This window comes from Petaurus breviceps, unplaced genomic scaffold (genome assembly GCF_028583685.1).
Source record: "Petaurus breviceps papuanus isolate PSGF00001 unplaced genomic scaffold, PetGlider_PUasm1.0 208, whole genome shotgun sequence".
Lineage (NCBI taxonomy): Eukaryota > Metazoa > Chordata > Mammalia > Diprotodontia > Petauridae > Petaurus > Petaurus breviceps.
This window is the reverse complement of record NW_027185852.1, coordinates 10,559,346-10,574,562: the sequence shown is the minus strand read 5'-3', so window position 1 is coordinate 10,574,562 and position 15,217 is coordinate 10,559,346. Positions and strand designations below refer to the sequence as shown.

At 45.1% G+C, this 15,217-nt stretch overlaps 1 long non-coding RNA gene across 4 annotated transcripts in view; it reads right to left on the bottom strand.

Annotated features, from left to right (window-relative positions):
- LOC138165265 (uncharacterized) overlaps positions 1-3,536 on the bottom strand; it is a 29,573-nt gene extending 26,037 nt beyond the window's left edge. For all 4 annotated transcript variants that reach the window (XR_011169317.1, XR_011169318.1, XR_011169319.1 and 1 more), the window contains exons 1-3: positions 3,362-3,536; positions 1,734-3,250; positions 510-739 (exon numbers count right to left, since the gene is read on the bottom strand). This is a non-coding gene — a long non-coding RNA (uncharacterized lncRNA). The remainder of the gene's footprint in view (positions 1-509; positions 740-1,733; positions 3,251-3,361) is intronic.
- Between the last annotated feature and the right edge of the window lie 11,681 nt (positions 3,537-15,217).

The following is a 15,217-nucleotide window of genomic DNA, read 5'->3' as shown; positions in this document are numbered from 1 at the left end:
GGGGGCATAGGTGTGGTCCTTGGTATGACAGAAAAAAGAAGGAAGAGACCAGTTTGGGGGGAGGGAGCAGGAGTGAGAGGAAAGAGCTGAGCTCCCCACCAGGAAAGAGCCAGAGGGGACTTAGTTAGGGGTCAGCTACGGCCAAGTGCAGGGGCCTCCTTCAGATTTCCTCCCCACCCCTATCTTTAAACTCAATCAACGATCATAGTATTAAAGACACAAATAATTATCCTGATAAAACAACTAGCCCCCACTGCCTCGAAAGAGCTTCTGAATAGAAATAAACAGGTTAGTCCTTTGAGGGGAAAGCAAGGCAAAGGGGTGGGGTTGAGGGTCGAGAGGGGCTCCCTGGACCCGCAGAGAAGTCTCTGGCTTCTCTCGCGTTTCTCTCCAAGCGCCCCCTCATCCCCCAAGAGAAGCTGCGTGGCAGGTCCCGGGCTGAAGATGTCAGGCTGGCCCTCCCCCTCCTCTTCCTCCCCCACCCCGCCCCCATTCTCCCTCCTTCCTACCCGGGGGCCCAGCCCTGTCCGCTCTGCTCCGTCCATCCATCCGTGCGGGGCGAGATCCCGTCTCGTCTGTCTGGCGCCGAGCCCAGGTACGCGGTGGCGACGGCAGCGGTGGCAGTGCTGGTGGCCGCGGGGACTCAGTCCTGTCTTCCTTCTCCTTGCACCCCGCTCCTCCTCCTCCTTCTCCTCCTCCTCCTCCTCGGCCCCTCCTCGAAGACTCCTCCCGCCGGATCCTTCATGTAAACAACATGCAGGCAGGCTCTATTTACAGTCGCTGCGCCGCCGCCGCCGCCACCGCCACTGCCACCGCCGGCGGACAGCGAGGAAGCCTAGCCAGCACCCCGGGGAGGCGGGGGAGGGGTGGGGGGCAGGAAAGCGAGTGCGCAACGCTGAGCCCCACGCAGCCCCCGCCCGGGCCCACCCTGGGGCACCAGCCGGGCCGGATCCCGGGGAGGGGGCGGTGCTGCCCCCGCCCGCCCCTCGCGCCCCTGTGTGCCCGCGGGAGCCCCAGGGGGGGGGCGCTCCTGGGCGCCGGGGGCAGTGCCAGCGGGCCGGGCGGAGTGGCCGCGAGCGGGCGGGCGCCCCTCGGCCAGGGAGCCTGGTCCGGAGCTGGGGGGGGTTTAGGGGAGTCGCTGGCTCAGCACCTTCAGACTGCCCCGCCCGCCCCAGCCGGGGGAGTGGGGGGGGGGGGGGAGGGCGGGGCTGCTTCGGGCCCGCCGCCAGCCGGGCTGCGATGGGGGGGAGGAGAGGAGGGGGGCGTGCGGGGCCTGAAGAAGCGCACCCTGGCGGGGCGCACAGCCAGAGTAATGGCCACAACCATGCAACGGAACGCAACACAACACTACACAACACACACACAGGTCTCCGCCCCCAGCGCAACCGCCCCGGGTGTGTGTGTGTGTGTGTGTGTGTGTTTGTGTGTCTGTGTGCGTGAGCGCGAGCGCGAGCACGGATAGACCCAGCGATGGGTGCGGAGTGAGCTGGGCTGCGCTGGCCCGACCCTCCAGCCCTAAAGCCCGAGGGGGCCAGGGCACGGGTTGGCGGCGGGCGGCACCCGGCCCCCAGCCCCCGCCGGAGCGCAACGCCTGGCGAGCCACACGCGCGCGCGTGCGAACACACACACACACACACACACAGGCGCGCGCGGGCACACGTAGAGCCCCGCACACACCGTCCCCGGCCCGCAGCGCCCCGGGCCAGCGCCCCGACAGACGCCCCCTAACCCACCTGCGACCCCCGAGGGCTCCGGGCCCCCTCTCCCTTTGTTCTTCCTGATATTTGCACGAAGATTATCTAATGACGCAGCAAGACTCGCCACAACGTGACCGTCGCCATTTTTCTGTTTTTATTATATCTCGGCCATGTGATAGATTTAGGGGGAGGAAAAGAGAGAGAAGAGGGGAGGAGGAGAAGAAGGGGGAGAAAAAAACCCTAAACTTCCGGGTCTCATGACCAGGAACAGAGAAAAACAAAAGAGGATGAGACCCAACTCCAAGGGAAGGATGCGTATGTGTGCGTGTGTCTGTGTGTGTGCGTGTGTCTGTGTGCGTGTCTGCGCGCGTGTGCGTGTGTGTGTATGAGCGCGCGCGTGTGCGCTCGCGCCGCTCCAGATGCCCCCCAAATGAATTAGGTCCGTGGAGGCATTTTTCGGCCCTGCTTCTCGGTAACTCCTGGCCAAGACGTCATGGCCTCCCTGACGCCCCAGCCAGCGGTGACTAAGGACCCGTGAGCTGGCACCCTCTTCTCTTTCCTCGGGTCCCTCTGGACTCCTGGAATTCCTGCCGAACTACTCCGTAGTGTTGATTTCTGGGTCAAGTTCAGAGAAGTTTATTGCCCGGAGGAAAAAAAAAATAACCCCCAGCATTTAAGGAGCATCGTGCTCCAAAAGCCACTATTCTTATTACTATTACTACTACTATTATTACTTTTCCAACAAGATTTTTTTTTATGACAACCTCCTCGAAACAACAAACGGAGTCTATTGTTATTGGCTCCGCTCCGTTTCGTGGGCTCCGCCTCTTCACCCCTCCTCCTCTCCCCTCGCCCCATGCCCCCAGCCTCCAGCGTGCTGGCACACCCTGGTGCGGAGTGAGATGAGGAGCGGTGGGCCCCAGGGTTATGCTTGGCTCTCTGGCCGTCCGTCAGGGAAGGCAGACGCAGCACTGATGATTCTTCAGAAAGGATGCTAGGGGCTCAGCGAGCTGTTAGATACAGAAGAGAGGTGTCCGGGCCAAGAGAGAGGAACGCCCGAAACTTCTCCCCTAAGTCTCTGGGCCACAGGTTGGCTGCTCTAGGGGGCGTCGTAGGGACGGAGAAGGCCTCCAGCTCGCGTTCCTCAACCTTCTTAACGCTTTCGCTTTTGAATTCCCGAAGTTTCCCTTTCACAAGGTTTATGGTCACGGTGGAAGGCCATTCATCCCCACGGACATCAAAAGTTTTGGTCCTAGGGCCATCTCTGCCTCTCCTTCATTAGATGACTTCGGACCAGGAGCTGCAGGCCTCCAGGCCTCAGTTTCCTCACTTCTAAAAATGAGGGGTTTGGGTGAGACAAACAGAAGGGACCTGAGAGGCGATCTGGTGCAGAGCCCCCATTTTACAGATTCGATAAAGGCCTGGACAGATTAAGAAATCTGCCCGAGGTCTGCCAGTGAGTAAACAAGTGTCCCAGACAGAATCTGAACCCAGATCTGCTTCTCCCAATCTTCCAGAGTTCGTCTCCTTCCGATACTTCCAGTTCTCACAATCTGTGTGAATTCGATGGTACGCTGTCATCATCTCTTGTTCTTTTTACAACAATCCTTCTATTCCCCCCCCCCCCCCAGATCATAGAAATGAAAAAGATGAAGACTATTTACCTGGTCACTCTCTCACTCCTGGGTTTGGTGTAGTTTTCCTCGGTTCAACTGGATTCAAAATTTGTTCTGAAAAGCTGTTATGCTATATCACTGTGGAAGGTGCTGGGCGGGGGAAGGGGAAGAGTACATACGAAAGTTAGTTAGACGGCCTGGCCCTCAAGGAGAGAATACTGCCTGGAAGGGTTCCAGGTGAGTAAAAGTGCCCAAACCAGTCCCAGCCGAATTGTCTGACGTGCTCAGCATGTATCTAGTGATTTGGCTTCCCCTATTTTCCTAGAAGGAAAATCACACACTCTTCTAAATACAGAAGTAATCTCAATACATTTTTTCCCTTATTATTCTAGGTTCAGATTAATGAGGTAGGAGGAGGCTGCAGTTAAAAATTATTTTGTCTAACCTGTGAATGTCTGGGGAAAGCTCTCCTCCTGTCGGACATCCCCTCTCCTTTGGATTTTAATCATCACCACACACTGAAACTCCCGAATTTGGAAGGAGGAACTTGGGTTCAAATCCTGCTTCTGAAACCTCGGGCAATTCATTCAAATTTTTTGGACCTCAATTTCCTCATTTATAAAATGAGGCTCCTCTAAGGTTGATTCCTCTTGGCCTCAACATTTAGGATTTCTGTTCAGCTCAACACAATATTATGTGCCTTCTATATGCCAGACAATACTGTGTGCTACTCATTCAGGGAAAGAAACTTCAGGGACTCTTCCCCAAGTAAGGGTTTTTTTGTCACATTATTTTTATAACAAAAAGTTATATAATAAAAAAGAAAATGTATTTCCATCTTCTAGTCTTTTACAATCGGCATTCCAGTTTACATTATTTTGTGTTTGTGTGACCAGTGCTTGAAACAGATTCTGATGTATAATAACCCCTTAAGAAATGCTTGTTGGATTGAATTGAATGCCAATCCATTTGTCCATACTATTCTGTGTTTTTCTATGTTTTTTTCTTTAAATATCATACAACTGAATACAAGTCAACAAACAGTAAGCATCTACTATATGGGCGATGCTATTCTCAAGCTAGGACTACAAATCTGAAAGATAATATCATATTCCTCCTCAAGGAATTTATCATCTTTCATGTCCATCGTACTTGGTAATATGATATATGATATGATACAATACAATGATACGATGCAATATAATACAATAAAATATAACACAACACGACATAACATAACATATAATATACTCCTATTATCCCTAATTCAACAAGTGTTTATTAGGAGGACCTGTGTACCAGGCTAAAAGTGTGTGCCATACAAACCCCAAAAGTAAACAGTCCCTGCCTCCAAGGAAAGCAGGTGCTAAAGCTACTTTTGTTGTCTTATTTCTAGATTTCAATGGATCAGTAGTCCAGAATCACAAATCACAGGACCCAAGAATTGGCAGGAAACTGGAACAGTAACTCCGTCACAGGTGCCAATGATTAAGGAATACAGTGTTCTCTTCAGCAAGGCACCATCAACATCTGCTTTCACTTCTTTCTGGAAACATCAGCACCCACTGAGATAGTGTGTTCTATCTACTTCGATCAAGTTCTGCCTTATACTGAGTTGAAATTCCTGTAACGTCTTGTAATTTCTACCTGCTCACTCTAATCGTACCCTCTCAGGTTGAGCTGAAGAAGACTAATTCCTCTTCCATTTAGATGAAACCAACTGCCTGAAGATATATTCTCCTCACCCAAGTCTCTTCTCCAGGCTAAATATCCCAGAGTCCTTCAGGCATTCCTCAAAGGAAATTATTTTAAGTCCAACTTTAACTCACCAACTAGTCTGGATGTGACCCAAAATAGACTCTACATTCTTTGAGGGTAGGGACTATTTTCTGACGTTTGTGTAGACTTTCCTCAATACCTCCTGGAGGTCTTCCCGCTACCTACTTGCTGTTTCCTCCACTCCTTTCCCAGCTTCTAATGCCTCTGGGTACCTTCCATATAAACTATTGCAGATCTGTGCAAATGTTGTCTCCTCCTTTAGAACCTTAGCTCCTTGAGAGCAGGGTCTGTGTTTGCCTTTTCTCTGCACCTAACTCAAACATGAATCCCAGTGCTTCATAGATAGTAAGCACTTAATATATGTTTGCTTACTGGTTGATTTTTTTTTTTGTAAGCCTAGCTCTGAGCTCAGTAAGTACAACCTGGTAGGTTTGTGATAAAAGCTTGTCAAATTGAATTGGTCAAGACTCTTCTTAAAATGGGGCACCAGAAATAGACGAGAGGAGGGAAGTTAATTAAACAGATCAAGATTGGGGAGTCTAGGTAGCGCAGTGAATAGAGCACCAGTCCTGCATTCAGGAGGACCTGAGTTCAAATTTGACCTCAGACACTTAACACTTACCAGCCATGCGTCCTTAGGCAAATCACTTAACCCCAGATTGCCCTGCCTTCCCCCCCCCTGCAAAAAAGAACAAGAAGATCAAGATTAGGCTGTGGAAAAATAAAGTAGTGGCTTTGAAGGACTGATTAGGGAGCAGGCAGCATAAGGACAAAGGCCAAAATAAGGTGAGCATTTAGGAACAGGTTAAGGAGGAGGTGGGAGTGACTTGTCAGATTCTAGACTGATGTCCCTTTTAGAGCAGGAAAGAGGTGGAAAGGACAGATAAAGAGAAAACTGGAAAGCCTTGCACATAGTGGGTATTTTAAAATGTTGATCAGATAGCCAATTTAGATGGGGAAGGTTGCAATCTAGCATTCGCCAGGTGTCAGTGGGCCTTCCCTATTGGAGTACACCATATTTATATAATTTCAGAATCTAACAGCTAAGGGATCATAAAAAAGGGCAAAGGGCACACACGCTCAAAAATATTGATAGCAGCTCTTTTTGTGGTGGCCACGAACTGGAAATTGAGGGGATGCCCATCAACTGGGGAATGGCTGAACAAGTTGTGGTGTATGAATGTAATGGATACTATTGTGCTATCGGGAATAATGATCAGCATGTTTTTTTCCTTTTGTTCTGATTCTTCTTTCACAATATAATTAATGTGGAAATATGTTTCATATGGTTGTACGCTGTAGTTTATATCACATTGCATGTTGTCTTGAGGAGCAGGGAAGGAAGGAAAGGGGAAAAAATTTAGAAATCAAAATCTTTTAAAAGGGAATGTTGAACTTTGAAAAGGGACAGGGTCAAAGGAGAAAATAGAATAAATGGGAGGCACGATAGGATGGAGGGAATGATAGTCTTTCACAACATGACCACTATGTATACTACATGTATAACCTATATTGAATTGCTTGTCTTCTCAGTGGGGGTGAGTAAGGAGGAGAATCTGGAACTCAACGTTTTAAAAACAAATATTAGAAATTGTTTTTACATGCAATTGGGAAATAAGATATACAGGCATCAGAGTATAGAAATCCATCTTGCACTACAAGAAAGGAAGGGGTGGGATGGGGGGGGGAATATGAGAGAGGGCAGATTGGGAGAAGGGATATTCAGTATGCTTGCCATCTTGAGGTGGGGGGATAGGGAAGAGATGGGGAAAAATTTGTAACTCAAAATCTTGTGGAAATGAATATTAAAAACTAAAAAAAAACAATTAAAAAGTGAATGTTGAAAACTAAAAATAAATTTTTTTAAAGAAATGATGAGGGGCCGCTAGGTGGCTGTAGCGGCAAGCACCCCAAGCTTCCTCAGGGTTGCTTCCAAGACAGGTTCTTAGATCTGCTTTGTTAAAGGAAAGCAACTCAAAATGGGTTAACAAGCTTACTTTAATAAGTCAAATATGTATCATTTACCTAGTTCAGGGGGAAAAGGTCAGCACCCCGAACTTCAAAGTATACAGACAGAATTATCAAGACAAAAACAGATCAAGTAGACAGATTTCCAAACTGTCCAACCATTGCATCCATAACAAACAACATCTGGGTTTCAAAGCCGGGGGCTCTGGACAATGGCTTTCCAGAGTTTCATCTGATCAAATCACTGAACACTTCTCAAAGTGAGCCCCAAAACAAAGCTACACATCAGGGCTTATATAGCCTTCTCCTGGCTCAGAGAATGTAACAACCTTATTGACTCACTGGCCAATCAAGAAGTATCTACTGAAAAACAAGCCTCCCACCCCAGGCTCCTGGTGCACTTTAGCCTAGGGGCAGGGAAGATCTTAAAAATTTACATTCCCATTACAGTGGCGCAGTGAGTAAGAGCACCAGCCCTGGAGTCAGGAGGACCCGGAATCGGTTCCAGCCTCAGATACTTAACACCCACACAAAATAACTGGCCATGTAAACTTGAGCAAGTTACTTAATCTCAACTGCTCCAAAAAAATTAAAAAGAAAGAAAGAAATGATGAGCCGGCAGATTTCATAAAAACCTGGAAAGACTTATATGAATTGATGCAAAGTAAAGTGAGAAGAACCAGGAGACCATTGTACACATTAACAGCAACATTATGCAATGATCAGCTATGATTGACTTGCCCTTCTCAGCAATAAAATGATCCAAGACAATTTCAATGAACCCATGATGGAAAATGCCATCCATATCCAGAGAGAGAACTGATGGGAGTTTGAATGTAGATCGAAGCATACTATTTTCATTCTTTCTTTATTTTTTCATGGGTTTTTCTTTTGTTTTGCTTCATCTTATGTAATAAAACCAACATGAAAATGCTTTACATGACTACACATATATAACCTATGTCAGATTGGGAGGAAGGAGGGGAGGGAAAGAAGGAGAAAATTTGTAGCTCAAAATTTTATTAAAAATTAATGTTAAAGGGGTGGCCAGGTGGCTCAGCAAGTAAGAGCACCGACATCAGTGTCGGGATGACCTGAGGATCGAATCCTGGGCTCATATACTTAGCACCACACCCAGAAATAACTGGCCGTGTAACCTTGAGCAAGTTACTTAACCCTGATTGCTTTAAAAAAAAAAATTAATGTTAAAGATTGTCTTTACATGTAATTGGAAAAAAAATTAAATACTATTTAAAAGAAAAAAGGGACCTCAAAGATCATTTTGTATAGCTCATTCTTGAATAAGATTTCCCTCTTTAATATCTGGTGAATATCTTTAATATCTGGTGAAATGGTTATTCAGACTCCCTCAGGAAATGGACTGGAGAATTTGTGCCTTGTACATCCCATCCTGGGAGAAGGCTGGAGGCTTTCATAATAATATAGAATTTATATTTGTAAGGTGCCTTAGAGACATTGAGTTCATCTCCTTCATTTTACAAGTAGTATATTCTCTGGAACTACTTTCCCAACCCTAATTCAATCAGGCAGATTGGGTCCTCAGAGCTAGGCTACTTCTCCCTTTGGGGGTATAAGGATTATTTGGTTTTATTCTCTCTCTCTCTCTCCATGTGCTTTATCTATCTGTCTGTTCATATATATATGTGTGTGTGTGTGTGTGTGTGTATATATGTGTGTGTGTGTGTGTGTGTGTGCATATGTATAACATATTTTCTCATATATAGTTCTCTTCCCTTACTATATATTTAATAGGTGTATATACATATATATATACACACATATTTTTGTTTTAGTTAATTTTCAAAGAAGACTGATGCCATGATGTTGGGGTAAATTAATAAATGATGAGTGATGTTTTCACTCATGTGTGAACTGTATTTAAGGGCAGCAGATTTGCACAAAGTCGTCAGCCTCACTCTCCCTTCCATGGTTACTAAAGTCCCATGGCAGGACAAAAGGCAAGATGGCTGGTGATGGTCATGGGTGCAGTGAATGACCTTGGGGTCTTTGACCTCTGACCAAACCTGCTTCAGCTGCCTTCATGACCATTGGAGCACATTGTTCTCATGGCCTATTCCAGGGGTGGGGTTGGGGGGAAGGGGGGAGAGGAAGGAGGGGGAAGTATTCACATATTTAGTAAAGACTTGTTTCTAAAAATTGTCTGGAAGGCTAATTGATACCCACTGATAATAAGGAAAAGCCTGGGAAGGGTTGTGTGTGTGTATCACATGTTCATATATGTATATATACCTTCATGTATGTGTAGTATAGTACATATAAAATGTGGTGGTAAAAAATGATAGTTGGCACAAACACCACCACCACCCCAAGGTCTGTGGCACACTTTCTGTGGGTCTGTGGCATACTTTCCCACAAAGTACATACAGAGTCCAGGGGAAAGTGAGCTCAAGCTTAGAGAACACATTTAGTAGAGGGTTGACTCAGAGCTCTTAGAAGATTTTTCCGGCATTCTCAAGACGCCATTTTGCCTTGGGTCTGATTTGGCTTTCCGCTGGGCTCCTTGTAGCGCCCCAACTCTGTCTTTTCTGAGTGTGCCTGCTGTGTCCTTGGCTTCCACTGAAGACATCACGGCCATTCACTAATCATCAGTTGCTTGGATACTCAAGAGAATTCCAAGTCTTTGTGGGTAGAGCCAAGATGGCGGCATAGAAGCAGGAAAACTCGTGTGCTCCCCACATAAACACCTCAATACCTATAAAATATGACTCTACAGACTTTAAAGCTAAAGAACCCACAAAGTCACAGAGAGAAATAAGGCAGCCCTGCAGGCAGGGTCCTTTGCAGTGTGCCTGAAGCCAAGCCCAGCCCTGAGTGAGCCCGTGGTTTTAGCCCCAGGGTGGCCCCCAACAGAGGAACTTTGGGAGAATGGATCTCCAGCAGCTGTGGTGGTTTCCAGAAATATCAACCCATAAATGCCAAAGACAAAGTCAAATATCAGTGTAGAACTCTGCTGGAACTGGGGGGAACTAGGAGTGCTGTCTGGCACCTGCCCCCTAAAGCAAGAAGCAGAAGTGCTGCAGCTGTACAGCTGTCTCCACATGGCTGCTTCAGAGCTCCTGGCCCGCAGATCGTAGGGGGGCCAAGCAACCATTCTGAGGGTAATTGCTCTTGCTTTAACCTGCCTGTATCTGGATCTCGGTCTTGGGTGGTGGTCCTGAGGTGTGTGACCAGTGAGCCAGCTTGTGGGGGCTGTAGAGATGGCACCCCCCTAATAGCTCTGGCAGCTGTGAAAACTCCAGCTATTTGGGACAAAGCTCTCCCCTCTGGAAGCAGAGTTCTACCATGGCAAATAATTCAAAACTCAAGTAATTTGCTGCCAAAATGAGCAAGCAACAGAAGCACAAAGAGATGATAGAATCCTTTTGGGGGGCAAAAAGGATCAAGGCATGGAGCTGGAGGAAGACAGCAAAGTCAGAACTTCTGCACCAAAAGCTTCCAAGAAGAATATGAATTGGTTACAAGCCATGGAGGAGCTCAAGAAGGATTTTGAAGATCAAGTAAGAGAAGTGGAGGAAAAATTGAAAAGAGAAATGAGAATGATGCAAGAAAATCTTGAAAAGAGAGTCAACAACCCAAATAAAGAAAATAACACTTTAAAATATAGATTAATTCAAATAGCAAAAGAGGCCCAAAAAGCCAATGAGGAAAAGAATGCCTTAAAAAGCCACATTTGCCAGATGGAAAAAGAATCTCAAAAGCTCACTGAAGAGAATAATTCCTTCAGAATTAGATTGGAGCAAATGGAAGCTAATGACTTTATGAGAAATCAAGACTATAAAACAGATCCAAACAAATGAAAAAATAGAAGGCAATGTGAAATATGTCATTGGAAAAAACGACTGACCTGGAAAATAGATCCAGGAGAGATAATTTAAAAATTATTGGACTACCTGAAAGCCATGATCAGAAAAAAAAGAATCTAGAAATCACCCTTAAAGAAATTCTCAAGGAAAATTGCCCTGATGTTTTAGAACCAGAGGGCAAAATAGAGGTTGAAAGAATTCATCGATCACCTCTTGAAGAAGATCCCCAAAAGAAAACTCCTAGGAATATTATAGCCAGGTACCAGGGTTCCCAGATCAAGGAGAAAATATTACAAGCAGCCAAGAAGAAACAATTAAAATATTGTGGAATCACAATCAGAATCACCCAGGATCTGGTAGCTTCTACATTAAGAGATCAAAGGGCTTGGAATATGATATTCTGGAGGTCAAAGGTGATAGGATTAAAACCAAGAATCACCTACCCAGCAAAACTGAGTATAATGTTTCAGGGGAAAATATGGTCATTCAATGAAATAGAGGACTTTAGAGCATTCTTGATGAAAAAAACAGAGCTGAATAGAAACTTTGACATTCAGATACAAGAAGCAAGAGAAGCATGAGAAGGTAAACAGGGAAAAGAAATCATAAGGAACTTATCAAAGTTGAACTATTAACATTCCTAGATAATGGTAACTGATGAAACTTTTCTCAGTATGAAAATAGTTGAAGGGAATAGAAATCTGTGTGTGTGTGTGTATATATGTGTGTGTGTATACATATACATATTTATACATACATATATGTCTACATATGATGGTATATGGGCATTTGAATACATATGTGAGCGTGTGTATATATGTGTATAGGTATACATAGACAGAGGGCACAGGAGAAATCCAAATCTTCGTAGCCTTCAAAGTTTGCAAGGCTGTTTTCTGTTGGGGGAAAGAGGGATGGAGTGGAAGAAGCCAGAGGCTCTGCTCCTCTGTCCTGGGCTCCTTCTAAGTGATTCCCTCTCATTTGTTGCCTGAAACTGCCCTTTCCTCCTCTACCAGATTCTCAAGTGCCCGGATTCTGAGCTAACTTGCTACTTTATACAAAACCCACAGAGTATGAATGTGTGCATTGGTTTAATGCCTTTAATTGATAGATTCAAAAGGGTGTTGGAATCCAATAAAGGTATCAGGGCTTAGTTACTTTGGGTGGGGTGAGGGAGGTGATTGATTGACTCAATTGTACCCTCCCCCAACTTATAGTCTCTCCCCCATATGAGGAATCAGAGATCTAAAAAAGTACCTGAGGACACACAGATAATTGATGCTATAGCTGAGACTCAAGCCCAGTCAACTGATTCTTAAACTAGAGGCTTTTTACCTCTGCCTTGCCAACTCCTCTGTAGCACTTCAAGGTTTGGGATGATTCTGAGAGGTGTGGAATGGAAAAGTAATTTTTCTCACTTCACTTCATTTTAAATGTCTTCTTGATGCTTAAAAACCAAACAAAAAAAAACCTTGCTCTAATTTTTTAATACCTCTCCTTAATAGAACTTCCTCCTTGTAACCACCAAAAATACAGTTAAGTCAAACAAACAGAAACATTATCCATATTTGAATTGTCCCCATTTTACAGGAAGAGAAACTGAGACTCAGAAAAGTATGGTGACTTGCCCAGGCTCACTCATCTAGTAAATGCAAGAGCCCAGAATCAAACCAAGGTCTTTTAGACCGAAGACCAGGACCCTTCCAACAACACATTGCCACATTCCAAAGATGCCTTAATCGATCAATAAAAAACTATTTACCAAGTATGTATGCCCACTCCATGCTAGTTAATAAGAACAGAAAAAGAGACAACTCAACCTGACACTCTGATATAGGGAACTTTCAAGAGAAAACTTCCTCAACCAAAACAGGCTAGAACCTTCTCTGCAACATGAACTCTCAGAGCAAACATTCCCACATTTTCTCAGTTCACAACAACATTAGTGTCTCAGACATTTTTTCCAAGAACTACTGGGCCAAAAGAAATACCTACAGTCACATTTATTAAGTTGTTAGGTTTAAACAACTTATTTATGTACAAACAACTTAGTAGAAGTTTGAAAAAACAATATCCATAAATTGAAAGAAAAATATAATTTCATTCCTAAGTAACCATAATTACTTCCTAATGGAATGACTGTTCCTATAAAGGCACTGCAGAACTTCTCAAAAGTTGGAATCAGATTAGTTACCACTAACCTCAGACACTTAACTGTGTGACCTTGGACAAGTCACTTAACCTTTGTCTGCCTCAATTTTGTCATCTGTAAAATGGGGATAATCATAGCACCTACCTCCCAGGGTTGTTGTGAGGATCAAATGAGACGTTTGTAAAGTACTTTTCAAACCTTATATCGCTACATAAATGCTATTACTAGGCACATTTCCTATTCCATTTTGATTTTTTTTCCCATGGGGATTGATTTTTATTACAGGCAACTCTAAAAATGCAGCTTTGCAAAGATATGACATTGCAAATGGAAGGAAGGTTTGTGAACTTTTGCTTTAGATAGCCATCTGCTGTGTTCCCCTCAAAAATCTAAACTATCCCCTGGTGCCTCCATGGGCTCTTTGTGACCCACAGATTGGGAAGATGAGTCTTATAGAGATGCTTGGAGCAGCAAGGGGTTAAGGGACTTTTCCAGGAAGGGAAATGAAACCCTCTCTTCCATTGGGCATTTATATATCATCTGAAAAGCAAAAGTAAAGATTATAAATTTGTACCGATTTGTTAACAAATGTACAAAGTTAACATGAAGTAATTTCAGGGAGTGAGAGGCCCCTACAATTGTGGGGAGGAGGAGGTTACGAAAGGCCTGCTGCATGATGCAGGAAGCTTCAATTCACTTGGAAGTCATGACATCACTTTCCTGATGCTATGGTCCTCCTGAAGAGTGAAAGATGAATCATGAAGGAAGTAAGAATTTCTGAAAGGCAGAAGAGTAAGGGAGGAAATCATTTCAGGAAGGAGTAGGATGGAGCCTGTGCAAAGGGAGATGGGAGAGGAACTGGTTCCATGTTCTGGGTGCCATGGATCCCTGTGACCGGGGCTCAGTAGAGAGCAGTGACCAGAACACTAGCAACAGCTGTAACAAACAGAGTGTAATAATCCATCTTCCAGCAAGGTGGTGGTGAAGCCTCATTATTTGCAACAACTATATTTATAAAGTAATTTGATTCCTTCTAAAAAGGAAGTGGAGAAGGAAGCAGATGGATAGGCTTTACTCTAAGACCGCTCCTCTCTCTCCCCACATACTCCAACCCCAACCACGTGCCTGCAGCACCTGAACACCAAGAATACCATTGGAACCCTGCTTTGGCACCTAGCTTGTGAGTTGGAGCAGAGAATGTGTTTGTGCTGTGCCCAGAGAATGTCACTGGTGCCTAGGTTTTCCAGCACACTCGCTTCTTGATTTCCATTCACACAGACCCTCCCACCACTGCCATCTGAACATTATTCTCACTCCTCCAGCCAGAAGTTAAAGATGGTCATTCTTTCACATTAATGGGGGGGGGGGGGGGGGGGCGGGGAAATGTATGTTGCTGCACCTATGCCGGAGGGTTTCTGGAGTAGGGGGAGGTAGCAGTGACAAGGACAGATCCCTCATAGATGGGATTCCTGTTGAGATTATGTGGACTGTCCTACACGGCCTCTGAGGTTCCTTCCAAATCTGAGATGTAGAATCTGAGCATAGAGCTTTGCTTACACCCCTTGATGTATATCTTTAGTTCTTATAAATCCTTCCTTATATCGTCTGATGCTATAGGAGTCTGAGGGAGGGGGCCCCCAGAGAGGTAACTGCAGGTAAATCTTTCTTGTCACTTTGTTTTGTTGTGTTTTTTACTGAATGTCAGTTGCCTTGATCTATGTTCTCTATTTGGTCTAGTAAAAGTAGATCATAGAAATTTGTAGGTTGGTAGGGAGTTTGCAAACTCAGAAATGAAGTGGGTTCTGTTCCTCAACATGTCTCCAACTTGGACAGCTTTCTTGGGCAGTCAGGTGGCGCAGAGGATAGAGTGAAGAACTCGAATTCAGGAAGACGAGTTCAAATCCAGCTCCAAGACCCTTACAAGGTGGGAAATTCTGGACAAGACACTTAGTCTCTCTCAGCCTCAGTTTTCTCATCTGTACAAAGGGCGTAACAATAGCACCTGCCTCCCAGGATTGTTGTGAGAATTAACTGAGATAACATATGTAAAGTTCTGCTTATGAATCCTAGTTCTCATTCTGGGTATTGGGTATGTGTGTGAGGGGAAGGGATACAGCTGAAGCAAGAGAACTGAGGCAAAGAATTCTGGACCCCTAGGTG